Source organism: Ptiloglossa arizonensis, chromosome 9, assembly GCF_051014685.1.
Source record: "Ptiloglossa arizonensis isolate GNS036 chromosome 9, iyPtiAriz1_principal, whole genome shotgun sequence".
Classification (NCBI taxonomy): Eukaryota; Metazoa; Arthropoda; class Insecta; order Hymenoptera; family Colletidae; genus Ptiloglossa; species Ptiloglossa arizonensis.
In genome coordinates, this window is record NC_135056.1 from 1,457,031 (window position 1) to 1,471,347 (window position 14,317).

A 14,317-nucleotide genomic window follows, 5' to 3' on the forward strand; every position below is an offset into this window, starting at 1 on the left:
ATGATCCTTAAAAATCACGGCATGTAAAGCTAACTGTAAAATACGGAGGCGGATTTATAATGTTTTGAGGATGTCTAACAGCATATGGTGTACACTCAGTGCACCGAATTAATGGCATCGTGCACATATACAAGGATATTTATCACGATTATATGATTATAACAATATCTTGCATGCTGTCGAAAATATGCCTTTCAAAGAAGAGAACTAAGCACATTGCTAAAAGTATGAAAAATTTATTCGGTGCTAAAATACTTCGTTTTGGATTAGCCTGCACCATAGATAATTATGGGATTTACTAAAAGAAATTAATGGGGCATTCATATAAATCCCAACCAGCGTAACTAAATTTCATTACTTAAATCGCTGAGTGGGAGGGAGGAATGGAAGAAAATAGTACGGTGGACACTGCCCTCCCCCTTCACGCATCGTAGGTTGAGGCCATCAGAAACGCAAAATTAATAGGAAGTGTGCCAAAACAAATTAATGCAGTTTTGCAAACAAAAGGATTGCGAACGAAATATTAAAAATAAATAAATAAATAAATAAATAAATAACATATTAAATATTACCAAGTATTAAATGTGATACAAAACCGATTCAATATATTTTTTCTTTAATTGTCAAACAAGAAAAGATTAACTACTAAAAACTTTCTTATGTGTTAAAAATAACTATGTTTATTTTTTAATATTCTCTTATTATTTTTAACAATAAATAATGATTTGTACAAAACTTGTAGTTATTGGTTCAGTATATTTAGTTGATCCGTAAATTCGTGCGGTTTTTATTTTATTTCAAATTTATTGCATAACAATCAGCAAAATTCGATCTCCATCTTCAAAAAAAGATATTGTGCATTTGGTAGGATGCGGTAGAACTTACTCACTACGTCCGAATTGGCAACATATCCTGCTACAGCATAACACAAGACTTCGTGCCGCAAATTGAACGAAAACTGTTCTTTAAAACCTTGGACGATAAATTATTTAGCATTCATCTTACTCACTGTATCTGACTTCCACGGACTGTTACCTTTTGCGCACTCGCCAAATTGGTTTAAACGAAGTTTAATGTCACAACGATGTGAAACTGTGAAGATGGTTAGATGATTTGGCTTGCATCAAAACTCGTGAAATTCTTCAAGCGAAAAATGCAGAAGCTACCAAAACGTTGGAGAGACATTGTAAATAATGGTGAAGAATTATATATTATAGTTTAATTCGTAAGGAATATTTAAAAAAAAATACAATCTTTCCATTTCGACAAAACCATTCGAACTTATGAACCAACCTAATATATACGGCAAAAAGGAGAATATTGAAGAACACCGTTAGGAAGTGCAAAAATATGTATGCAATAATGGGAGAAAAATTGAGAAAATTGATGTACGGTTTAGGAGTACATACAGGACAAGAGGGGGAAACAACGGAGAGATACTTCAGGAAAAAATTGATATAAAAGCATATGAATATGCTAGAAAATACCAAAAAGGAATTGCCACGAAAAGAAAGTAAGAAGGGAAATATCGTGCAAAAGATTTAAAATGTCGATTTTTCATACAACCGTCCCGTACGCCGGGTAAAAGTTGTAACGTTACAACTGACCCCGACTGCTAGTGTTACAATCGGCCCCCAACCGCACTTTAGAACTTTAATTAAATATTTTTATCAACAATATGTTTATGAATGCTAAGCGACGATCGGAATTACTTTAAGAAATATCAAATTGTAGTTTTAAAACAAGAAAGAAGAAGATATTTCTTCTTATAATGCAATAAATTTGAAATGAAATAAAAACCGCGCGAATTTATGGATCAATTGAATATACTGAACCAATAACTACAAGTTTTGTACAAATCATTATTTATTGCTAAAAATATAAGAGAATATTAAAAAATAAACATAGTTATTTTTAACGCAAACGCTAAAAGAGCGTTTATGTTACAATTTTAAAATAGCAGGGAAAGTTAACTTTTGGGTACCGCAGAGCTATTTTCTTCATTATACAGATGTCTATTTTGCATTTACATAAATATGATAGATGAGCGTGTTCCAAATGTCATTTTACACTATATATCTGAAAACTTGTATTAATATTTATTACATATTTCGAGATATTTACGGTGTTACTACCGCTCCGGTGTTACAACCGACTTCGCTCTCCTCTACATACATAGTTGTATTATAGTAACGAGTAGATCTTGTTGTTAAAAGTGTCACTCTTGTATTTTTTGGAGAAATAAGAGAGGTACTTCAATTTATTCTGAATACTATGAAACTCGTGAAAAAAAACATTTGCCATAAATCATTCTGGATTCACAGAAAGATAGAAGAAGAATCCATGGAACAAATATATCTTTGAAATCCGAAAAAGAATTGGGAAAAAAATACACCAATTACGTGGGTGATGGTGACCTTAAAAGCTCTATTAAAGTTCTTTTTGATCTGAAATCATATGATAAACAAATAGTATTGAAGAAAAGTAAATGTACGAGACACGTACAGAAGAAGATGACTATACATACGGTTACGGTGTGGAAAAAAAGGTTCTTCTTTCCAAGTTTCTACTTGGAGGAAAAGGGCAATTCACGGATGCACTAATGAAAAAATTAACGACATACTACAGCCTGACTATTATAAGATATTCAGATACGCTACCAGAAGTAAAAGAAGTAGTCTTGGCCACATAATGGGTGAAATAAATAGTTTTGAGCGTTTTTCGTTAGATGGTTTAGTGAGCCATATCTCACGATGTACGAGGGCGATCCGATAAGTACTTAGCCTACAAAAGAAAAACGAAAATTTTGGAAAAGTAGCGATTTATTTCTCTATATAGTCTCCTTTCAGTTCGATACACTTGACCCAGCGATGCTCCAACACCTTCAACCCATCTGAAAAATACGTTTTCTGAAGGTCTGCAAAGTAGGCCTCCGTGGCGGCGATAACCTCCTCATTCGACTCAAATTTCTGCCCGGCGAGTGACTTTTTCAAGTTTGGAAACAAATAGAAGTCGCACGGGGCCAAATCTGGAGAATACGGTGGACAGACAGGGTAGCAGTTCGTAGCCTAATTCGACCAATTTGGCCGTGGCGACGGCGGAGGTGTGAGTCGGTGCGTTGTCATGGTGGAAGAGCACTTTTTTCTTCGCCAAGTGGGGCAGTTTTTTCTGCAATTCGGCGTCGAATCGGCCCAATAAACCGGCATAGTAGAGCCCTGTGACCGTTTTGCCCTTGTCCAGGTAGCCGATGTAGATCACACATTTTGAATCCCAAAAAAACAGTGGCCCTCAGCTTTCCGGCCGATAGGACAGACTTTTCGCCTTCTTCGGGGCACGTTCGCCGGGTGACGTCCACTGTTTCGACTGTTCCTTGGTCTCTGGTGTGTACCAGTGAATCCATATTTCATCGACGGTCACGAAACGACGCAGAAACTCCTTCGGATTGCGCCTAAACAGCATCAAACACTGCTCCGAAGTGGTCTCACGGTTACGCATGGTGTCCGGAGTAAGCAAACGCGGCACTCATCGCGCCGACAGCTTTCTCGTGCCCAATATTTCATGCAGGATATGACCCACGTGGTCTTTTCAGATGCCTACTGTCTCAGCTATCTCGCACACCTTCAATCGGCGGTCTGCCAATACGAGATCGTGAATTTTTTTTACGCTATCCTCCGTGGTAGCCGTTTTCGGGCCACCTGGACGTGGCTCATCAAAAACCGACGTGCGACCACGTTAAAACTCGTTAAACCAATTTTTGACGGTCACCATCGAAGGAGAAGAGTCACCGTAGACAGCATCCAAGCGCTCGTTGATTTCGCTGCGCGATTTCCCTTCCAAAAACAAGAATCGAATCACCGACCGATATTGCTCTTTTCCCATTTTTCTAAAATACGCGGACACGCCCGCTTCCACACGCGGTCAAAACAAAACTACGACTCCGATTCGGCTGGAATTTTGACCGTAGCTGTCTACAAGAATATACTAGAAGTTAGTAAATTTTTCTTGCGATCGCGGTGACCATCGGGTGGTGAAACTAAGTAATTATCGGATCGCCCTCGTATACGTTGCATCTTGTCATTCTATACTGCGACTTAAAGGCGACATAACGCTTTAAAAAAAATTCTGTGACAGTTTTGTGTTTAGTGAATCCAGTCGTGTGTTAGAACGTTCGAAAGTGGAGGTAAAAAAAAGAAAAAATTCGATACATACTTCAGTACCACTACGACCAAAGTAAAAAAGCGGAATAGGCGGCCAAAAAAATTTGTACTCTTTATGGAACCAATACAATATCGAATGCAACAGCAAAGCGATGGTTCCAACGCTTCCGTTCTGGTAATATAGATGTTGAATACGAGACACGCTCTGTTAGGCCAATGGTCGAAAATGTTGATAAAATCATGGAAATCGTCGAGACAGATCGGTATGCGAGCACTTATTCAATTGCCCAGGAACTGAAGATTAACCAGAAAACAATTTGAAGCCATTTGCATAAGGCTAGTCTCAAGAAGAAGGTCGATGTATGAGTGCCACACGAATTGACGCAAAAGAACCTTTTTGGTGCGAATTGATGTCTGCGATTCTTTGCTGAAGCGGATGGTGACTGGGGATGATAAATGGGTCACAAACGATCGCCAAGCTCGGATTAACTACCAAGAAGGTTTTACTGTGTGTTTGGTGGGATTAGAAAGGAATTCCCCACTATACTGTCAACAACTGACCAGATTGAAGCAGGCAATTGACGAGAAGCGTCCAAAATTGACCAATAGGAAGGGTGTAATTTTCCACCGAGACAACGCCAGGTCGCACACATCTTTAACGACGCGCCAGAAGCTCCGAGAACTTGGATGGGAGGTTATATCGCAGCCGCCGCATAGCCCAGACCTAGCACCAACCGATTATCACCTTTCCGAGCACTTGCAAAATTTTCTTAATGATAAAAAACTGGCCTCAAGAGAAGCGTGTGAAAATGAGCTGATCAAGTTTTTTACCAATAGGGACGAGAACTTCTTCAATCGCGAAATTATGAAATTGCCTTCAAAATGGACAGAAGTTATCGAACAAAACGGCGCATATTTAATCTAAATCCGAAAATTCTAACTTTGTTAGTTTCATCGTCAAAGTAAAGAGGGAAACGCTCAGAACTTTTTACTTCGTCTATTATTTCCATGTATGTCCGACCGATGAAGAATCTCAACGTCAGTACTGTTCATCGGCATCTGACAGTTGGTGCAAGTGGCGTGTGGCAGAAGTAACTGAAAAACTAAAAGAATTTAAGTACCAGCTTGGTTTTTCAAAATGAACTGTAACTCGTGTATTACTTATTTATGAAAATTTATATAGAGATGATTTATTTCACAGTTTTCAAATTGGCGTCCAGAGTAACTCAAAAATAAATTGACTTATCGATTTAGGGAAGAGAGAAGGAAGAGCAAACGAACAGAAAGATTCAGTACAAAAATATTTGAATAGTATATAATTTGGTAACCGATTAACGTATAGTTGTTGTATAGCATATAATTGCTGTACAATATATAGTTGTTGCATAGCGTATGTTGCATACAATATAATGTAATATATTATATTGTAAAAAATATGGCTTATAATCTTGTATTATAGTGTATTATCGTTTGTTACAGTTATGCTACATATTACATGCCTAAAAGATATGCATACAAAACGTTTAGCAAATCGTTCGTATTTATAGGCGTTTTCGAACGTTGCAATTCGTATTACAGCGAAGAAAACGTGGCGTACAAAACGCGGGGAAAAAAGCCGTAAAAAGGTCTGTTTAGTTTGAACCTTGTTTACCAAATCTAGCTCCCTCGAATTTCATGATTTTCCCAAAACTAAAAAATATCATAAAAGAACAAATTTTTCGAAACGTTATAGCTATTCAAAAAAAATGTGACACGTGTTTTAATCTTTTGACTTCCTATGGCGCCTATAGACGCTTGATATGTTTTCGGTACATACAGCGCCTAAGGAAGCCCGATATTAAATGCTCTAATATGGACTATGAGTTTGAGCAATTATCTATTTCCGAATATTCAGAAATTATTGTAGAATTTGGATACACAAAAGCATATTTCAAATTGTCAAGAAATTAATCCTTGACAACTACTCTTATTCAGTTATTCTTCTCCGAATGTATAATTAAATATAATGTGGAAAAAATCAATAATTATTACATTTCAAAAGATTAGCCAAATAATAAACGTTTACGCTTGAATGTATGGAGAAATATAACAATCGATGTAACGTATCAATTTCTTCCTATATCAATTGATGTGCAGAGTGAACAAATTATCTCTGGATACAATATTGGTCTACTGAAAGAAGACCAGATAGAAGCAGAAAATTTGAAAAAAATTATGAAAAGCGATTTTCATGGTATTTATTACTCTTAAAAATACTAAATAGCAACAAATTAACACTACCGACAGCTTTCGTAATATTAAGGTATACCTTTTGTGCGCACGCGCGCGCGCACACATATATATAAAAAAATCGATCGACGAGGAAAAAGAAGAATTTATATAATTGATCACATGCGTAGAATAAAAAAATCATAACGTCTTCAGAAAGCATGCCATGGAATTTAAAGTAAATTTTATTATAAAAGCAGTTGAAACCAATCATTTCGATTAGTTGGTAAATCTAGTGTTAATAAAAATTCGTAAAAGTATCAATAAATTACGAGATTCTTTTTTAAAAACATTTCATCTTTTCTGAAATATGCATCGACAAAAGTTGTTACTATTCGAAGAAAAGTGCCTTTTTAAACAATACACTGCTCCAAAAAGAAGCTGATTCAAAATAATCTTTAGTTCTCTGCGATTTTAGAATCGGATATATTCAGAATTTCATCATATATTGTAGAACACAGATGGGCACAAATCGTAACGAAGATTCGATTCTGTGAACAATAAACTAAACAAAGACCAATTAATCCTTAATCCCCAATTAATCCCCGTACCAATCGCGGTACGGGGCAATCTCGACGCAAACGCACTTAAATTTTACTACGAAGAGAACATCATTTTTAATGTGTGATGGCGTAAGGTAAATTATTAAGTCTTTATTCCAACTGTAGCAAACAAAAACATAAATTCAATTACAATGACAATAGAAAATATATTCAACGTAATCAATACATATGCAGTACTGCTCCTAATATACCCAGTTGAGATAATTAAGGGTTCAATACAGACCTTCAAGAACTGGTTTTTAAGATCCCCAATACTTTTCTTTTCCACAATAGAAAAAAATAACGAAATACACATCATTGGCGACCAAAATAAAAATAATATGGAAACAAGAAATAAGAAACAGTGATCATTGTGTTCATAGTTATATCTACAACAGGCATCATGTCAGAGAAATTACTACAGAATTTATCAACAACAGGCTTACGCCCACATATAGACCTAAACATACAAAACGCAACGCTACTAAAAACAACAATATAGTCAGAAAAACTACTCTTGTCGGAGTAAAGGACAAGCATATAACTTGGAAAAAGCATATATTTTTTTAGAACCCACGAAAGTGTGAAAAACAGAAATAATAATAATATACATAAGTTCGAACGATCGTCATGTATTAGTGAAATATCAGTGAGAATCAAAAGTGATTACGGCACATAGTACTGTTAGTTTCAGTATTCGGAAGGTTAAACAAGATTCTTATTATTTGTTGGAAATATTGCTATATTATTATCGACATTAAACTGAATATTTATATATGATCTTTATTGGGTATGATATCAATAAAACCAATAATTTTGTCCCACTAGATCATTAAAGTATTGTATGTATAACGCACATTTAAAATAGTGTTATAAATTGTGACCAATCCATAGATAACACGGTACACAATTTTATATAATGCAGAAAGAATTGTGCATACATTGTATAGTTTACAATGCCACGAAGGAACGCAACCATTGATTTCCAAAAAACGCGCTGCGTGCGTGTGTCGCAACGCCCGACACAGCAATTAAACTAACCGTGCCTGAGGAGGGCGTCATGTTTTACCCCGATGTGATGCTAGTCTTGGCATTGCATTGGTACAAACTAAACAATCGACGACTGAGAGTTCCACCCTCGAAATTCCGGGTCTTCAGAGCGGACCTAAGACAGACTGCCTTGCCCTATCTCGGATCTTCGGCAGTTAGGGTGTTTGAGTCGCTGAACGAATCAGGGGGATTGGACTGGAGATGACGCTTCATAAGACCGAGATGCAGGGTTTCCACGCATTTTTGCGAGAGCTGCCGACTCCTCTGATTCGGGTGGATGTCGACGTAAAATCGTAGATAAAATATTCTTTGTCTAATTTATATACGAAGGAAACAAAACTGTTCTCCTTCTTCCTACGATGCATTTTCAAGCCGACCATTTATCGAAACTCAGAAAAGTGAAATAACCCATTTTTACAATAATAGTAAGGGAGGCGTAGATACTTTAGACCAACGCTGTTATACAAAGAGTTTGTCAAAAAAACAAAAGACAAGCCGATGATCACTAAGAGTACATATTCAGTGGAATGCTCGATATTCACGTCATAATATTATTAGTTATTTATAAATTAAATACAAAATTACCAATAAAATAAGATAATTACTTAAAAAATGTATCGTTCCCTTTGATGAAAAACCATTTAAAACATCGTTTACGTATCACTACAATACCCAGACACATTTGAACGTTGATTACTGGAGCATTGGGTATACAGCTGCTAAAAGGTACAGAAATAAGTACACGAAGGCTAGAAAGATGCAGATTTTGTCCATAGATGAAAGATAGAAAAGGACAAATAATACACATCTTATGTTCAAGGAGTATATGTGCCGAGTACCAGATTTTAAATTACTCATATTGTGTAAAATTAGATTAGGTACTACCACCGATACTAAATATTTCTTCGTATTTACTAAGGTAAGATATAAATTATATTTTCTATTCATACCAGGTACATGTAGTGACTGGGATAGCCACAAAAGTGTTATACAGAAAGCATGTTAATCAAAAATCGTTTCGGCACTCATCAAAATAACTTAAAATTTTTTATTTCTTTTCGCCTTTTTTCTGCTTTAATAGGGATTGCAACATGCAACAGTTTTCTAATGAAAAAAGTTTCTCAAAAATATTCAATAACATTAAAAATAATAAAAGTTCGTTTTAGTTTCGGTAGTAACCACAGCGTGTTATCTACGCTGAAAAATTGTAGAATGTCATTTCAGAATTAAATCACTCAATGGTTTGTGACGTCACCAGGTGCTTGTATAACAGCTTTTATACGTTGACATAGATTTTATTAAATTTTCACATTCTTTTTTATCATATTTCTTCCCACGATAATTTAATCGTACAAATTCGATTTTATTTTATGACATTTTGTATATTAAATTTTTCCGTGTTGCTCATAAATTTGCAATCGGATTTAAATCTAGACTGTCTTCTAGCCATTTTAATTCCACAATACTGTTATTTCGCAAATATTCTTCAACTTTTTTGGAATTCAAAATTTTCGGAATCTTCAAACCAATTTTCCACACTTGAAATCAAAAAATGTTCCAATACATATATGTGGGATTCCCTATCACAAGTCTCCCAACTAATAATACAATATATATCGCTGCGTGGCTGGATGCTAACTGCTCTCGTCCTTCTTCCTTCTTTTTTCTCTAGCTCGAGACGATGCACACATTTGTTTATATATTCAATCGGGCCGCTATCCCGCTTCGTTACACACGTACCTCGCTCTCCAAATATTATACATTCTTAACACGCACGCACTTCACTCATTGCATGTATGCATTTATACTTTGATGAAATATTTCGTCTGTTTTCCGCCAAAGTGCCCCGCTTCATCACTAAAAATGACTTTCTTCCAGACATTCTCAGTTCAATATTAACGTTCTTTACACCACTGTAAATTTTTCGTTCTGTGGTTTTTTTTAAGAAACAGTTTCACTTCAGCTTTATGAAATCAGCAAGCCATTTCATTTAGTTGGTTTCTAACCGTACGATCACACACATTTTTTTTTGCATTTTTATTAATTTGTTTCGATACAAATCGTTTCATTTCTCTCACTATCTTAATTGTCTTCTCTTGCAGATGTTACTCGAGTACGTTTACATTTTTTACGATTTTCTATACTTCCGTCTCCTTAAAAAATTGTATTTACATAACTGACTGAACTTGAAGCACTTTGCAACATTTCTGCCACTTTCCTTTGAAAATATCCTTGTTTTAAGAATTCTATTACCCTAATTTTCAAGACGTCAAAAAAATAATGTAACATGATGCACCGATTTACTCTTCTTATTAGCACGTATAGTTACAATTTTGTTTATATTGCATGGTTCGCTTAAGCCCTAAAAGCCAAATATTAGGTTAGTGAAATCTAATACGTTTTCGATACTTTAGCTGTACGAAATATAACACAAATAGAAACTTTTTTTCTGGTCTTATGTTCATCGAATATTTTTTTCCAAACGACACTTTGTTTCTTTACTTTTTCCTGTTAGATAATAAATAAAGGTTTAAATTATTTTATGCGTATTTACTTCATGTCCAACAAATTCAATATTTTTATACGTTTTATATTTATACCATGGTATTTTATGTGTCAAAAGTTACAATATTTCAAAATAATTTCGTGTTATTGTATTTGCTCGAATACATTTTGCCAAGAGTTATATTAGGCAAACATGACATTGTAGATCCACCTCCATGTCTACCGTCTGGTTTACATACCGCAGTTTAAGAGATTCACCTTTGCAAATCCAACGCACTGAAATGTCATCGAAGCAACTCTTATTCATTTTTGTCTTATTCGACCAAATAACTCGTTCGCGTTGGGTAATTGAATTTCAAACAAATTTAGGATTCTTCTTCGATAACATCGTTTTTTACTCTCAATAATTTTAAAACTAGCTGCATTAAAAATATTTTGAGCTGTCCATCTGCTTATCTGTATAATTGTGTCTTGCTTTAATAATTATGCAGGCATTGGGATGCTCAAGGCTTCACCAGGTGTGATAAAATGTACAATTTTTTGTTCCTCCTGCGGTGATAATATTTTCGTTTTTTTCCTACGCTCAATAATATGTACCTATAATATTTTTGTCTTATTTTTTCGATTATGCATTGCACAGTCACGTCTTTCCGCAATTTTATGTGTTGACTAACCGTCATTTAGAAAAGAAATAAATTGTTTAACACAATTGGCAGAAATTGATTTCATGTCGTTTTTCTCGATTAAATGCGGGGAACTAAATGCCAGAATACAGAATCTTTCTATCTCATTGACACATACACAATTGTTAAATGTAAAATAATGTATAAACATGTTGCCAGAACATGCGATAAATAAAGCAGTGCAACACTGAATCTGCATGTGTGTCTGCATTACATTTGAATAAACAGCACTTTCTGCATTTTTGAAAAAATACCATACATAAGCTGTTTACACGCGCGCGCGCGCGCACACATACACACACCTTTGATATAAATATAGATATGATCTAAACTTATTTTATATTACATATCATTTGCAACTAGTATCTTTTCCTCCTTCTTTTTGGTTTCTTTTTTCATTTTAATGTAACTTTTACCAATGTGAGGTATGTGAGGTTATTCTGGTTAAAATGATACCAAACGCGATAAAACTTATATTTACTTGTTTAATGATAGCTTATAATCCAAATTATATCGTATTTCGTTTCATTTTAATCAGAAAACCCCTTACAAATACAGTGGCAGAAATTTCTTTCAAAAAGAAACAGAAATAAAGAAATTTCATCATTGCATTAATTTATCTCGTCAATATGTTTCTTTCGTCTCAACTCTCGAACTTCTTTCTCTTTCACTTGTTCCTTTCTAGGTTGAGCACAAACAAAGGCGAACTTCGAAAGCCGGATTGAGCCGTATCAGGTTTAAAAATCTACACCTCTGTTGGATAAGTACCTGACTTAAGGCATCATTTTCATGCAATTATCCAATTTTCACTACGAAGGTAAAAGAAATCAGTATCGTAAAACGTTCTCAAATAGTTACCTTATCCAGGAACGTTCCTAACGGTATTGTAGATGTTGCCTCCACACATGAACGGACAAACGCCGCCAACTTCAATAATTTAATACGAGTGGAACTCGAGCGGAGCGTCAAATACCGAATAGTTCAACCTTAGCGACACTTGGGCACCACGATGCACCGGAACTATTTAGTCTACCGTAGATATCCAAGTTTATTATTGCATATTCCACTTTCTACAGACCTCTTCATTTCTTTATTTGTTGTGTTCTGTTTTTTATCTGAAGGAAAAGATGTGGTTGGGTCTTGAAATCGGTATGGCATCGATTTTCAAATCGATCACACGAAAACACTTATTATTACTGTTCACGAGTTCAGTTTCAAGTAGTCAAATATATTATTCTGTTCATATAAAATATTATTTTTAGTATTTAAAATGGTTAGTGAAGAATATATCATGAATAATAATTCTAATAATAACTTAGCAGAAACAAACGAATCGATAATTAACGATATTTGTACAACTTTAACATTTAGTGAAGAACCTGCAATAAATTACGATTTCAATTATGATTTTTCTAGATGTGACATAGACACCGCCGTAATTGGGGACGAGGAACGAATGTTATGTTATTGACTATTCCAGAGGTCCTTCCGAAATAATGTAAACATGGAATTGTGGAGATTTTAGTGAGTAAGTTCCGCAATCGGAATTTCCAAGTACGGGAAATCCCACATTATTCTCGATTCTACCCCAAAAATTTGGGGGAGTCTTTAGAACATTTCCTCTACGTAAAAGGGAAAAAGTTAAAAAACATTTTAAAAAAAGATTAAAAGAGTTGCTACAAAATTTGTTCTGAAGATTTTAACGTTTGAACAAAACCGGTACAGGAAGCAAATTACGCATGAACTTTTCCACAGTCACGGTTGATAAAGCCGTGATAAAATCAATGGGTCCGTTGAGACTAAGCAACAATCAAATCTATGGAGACATCAAGATAATATACAGTCACATACGGCTTTAACAATTATTACTAAGAAATTCGCTACTTGTAGTGCTGTAACCGTCTTTTCTTCTTAAGAGAGAGAGAGAGAGAGAGAGAGAGAGAGAGAGAGAGAGAGAGAGAGAGAGAGAGAGAGAGAGAGAGAGAGAGAGAGTGTGTGTGTGTGTTCAAAGATGGATCCAGTGTGCATATTTTAATCTTACTTCCGACATCTCAGCCTTCTATTGCTGCTCGTGTTTGTATTTATAAATATGTGTAATATAATTATATTTACATCCTATTCAACCTTTAACTGTGTTGTTTATGTTGATGGTCGTGAATGGAAACTATTCTAAGAACTGTTTACGAAATGGAGTTTAATAGTTTAATACTAATTGAAATTAACGATTTAATTATAAAATTAAGAGAAGATGGATTGACAATTAGAAAAATTGCTCAAATAGTAAAAAAATTATATTCTTCTGTCCATATATTCTTAAAAATACATTCTTGAAAAATACAATGAAACTAAATTTATTCAAAATTGGCACAGATGTTACTCGAGATCGACAGATCGACCACAAAAAGTAGACTCGAATTATAAACGTGCAATTTTACATATAATTCGTTGTAATCTATAAACTAGTGCGCTAAAATTGATCAGTACGATAGAAAATAATTAAAATATAAATATAATACCAAGAACAATTCGTAATGTAATAAGAAAAGCTAGATCAATGGTCGGACCAAACCAAGCCAAATTAATAAAAGCAAACATCTTGAATTTGCAAAATACACGTTAACAAGGATCAAAGTTTTTGGAACAATGTTATATTCAACGATGAATGTAAATTTACTACTTTTAATTTGAGTGGAAACACTAAAGTTTAGAGAAAATCAAATAAACAGATGGAGTACAAACATTTGTATCGAACGTTTATTGAAAGTTTAATATCAATTGGTATTATTATGGAACAAAATACTTATCTGAATATTTTGAAAGAGAGGTTGAACGGAAGTGCCAAAAGTTGACGGAAGTTAACTGCAAAGTTGACCTCGACTGATTTCTTCAAGGTCAATTTTTTTTATGATTATGATCGTATTTTACTTATCGCGAAAATAAAATATCCTAAAGGAACCATGTGTCGAAAATAACCCCTTCTCTCAAAAAATGATGTCTAAATTTCCATAATTTTTAAACCAATTTTATTTATATTACTATCATATTTTATAATTAAATATTGCATATTGTATTGAATTTATACTGGAATTTTTACGAACTAGTTTTTTAAGTA

General features: G+C 34.5%; 1 protein-coding gene across 3 annotated transcripts in view; it reads right to left on the minus strand.

Annotated features, from left to right (window-relative positions):
* The window catches only part of L(3)72ab (U5 small nuclear ribonucleoprotein l(3)72Ab), a 47,329-nt gene that overhangs the window by 7,808 nt on the left and 25,204 nt on the right, over window positions 1–14,317 (minus strand). The window contains exon 1 of one of the 3 annotated variants that reach the window (XM_076320971.1): window positions 12,064–12,227. The exons of the other annotated variants lie outside the window; for them this stretch is intronic. The gene's annotated coding sequence lies outside the window, so the exon portion shown is untranslated. Of the gene's footprint in view, window positions 1–12,063; window positions 12,228–14,317 lie in introns of those variants that run through there. 3 annotated transcript variants of the gene reach the window in all.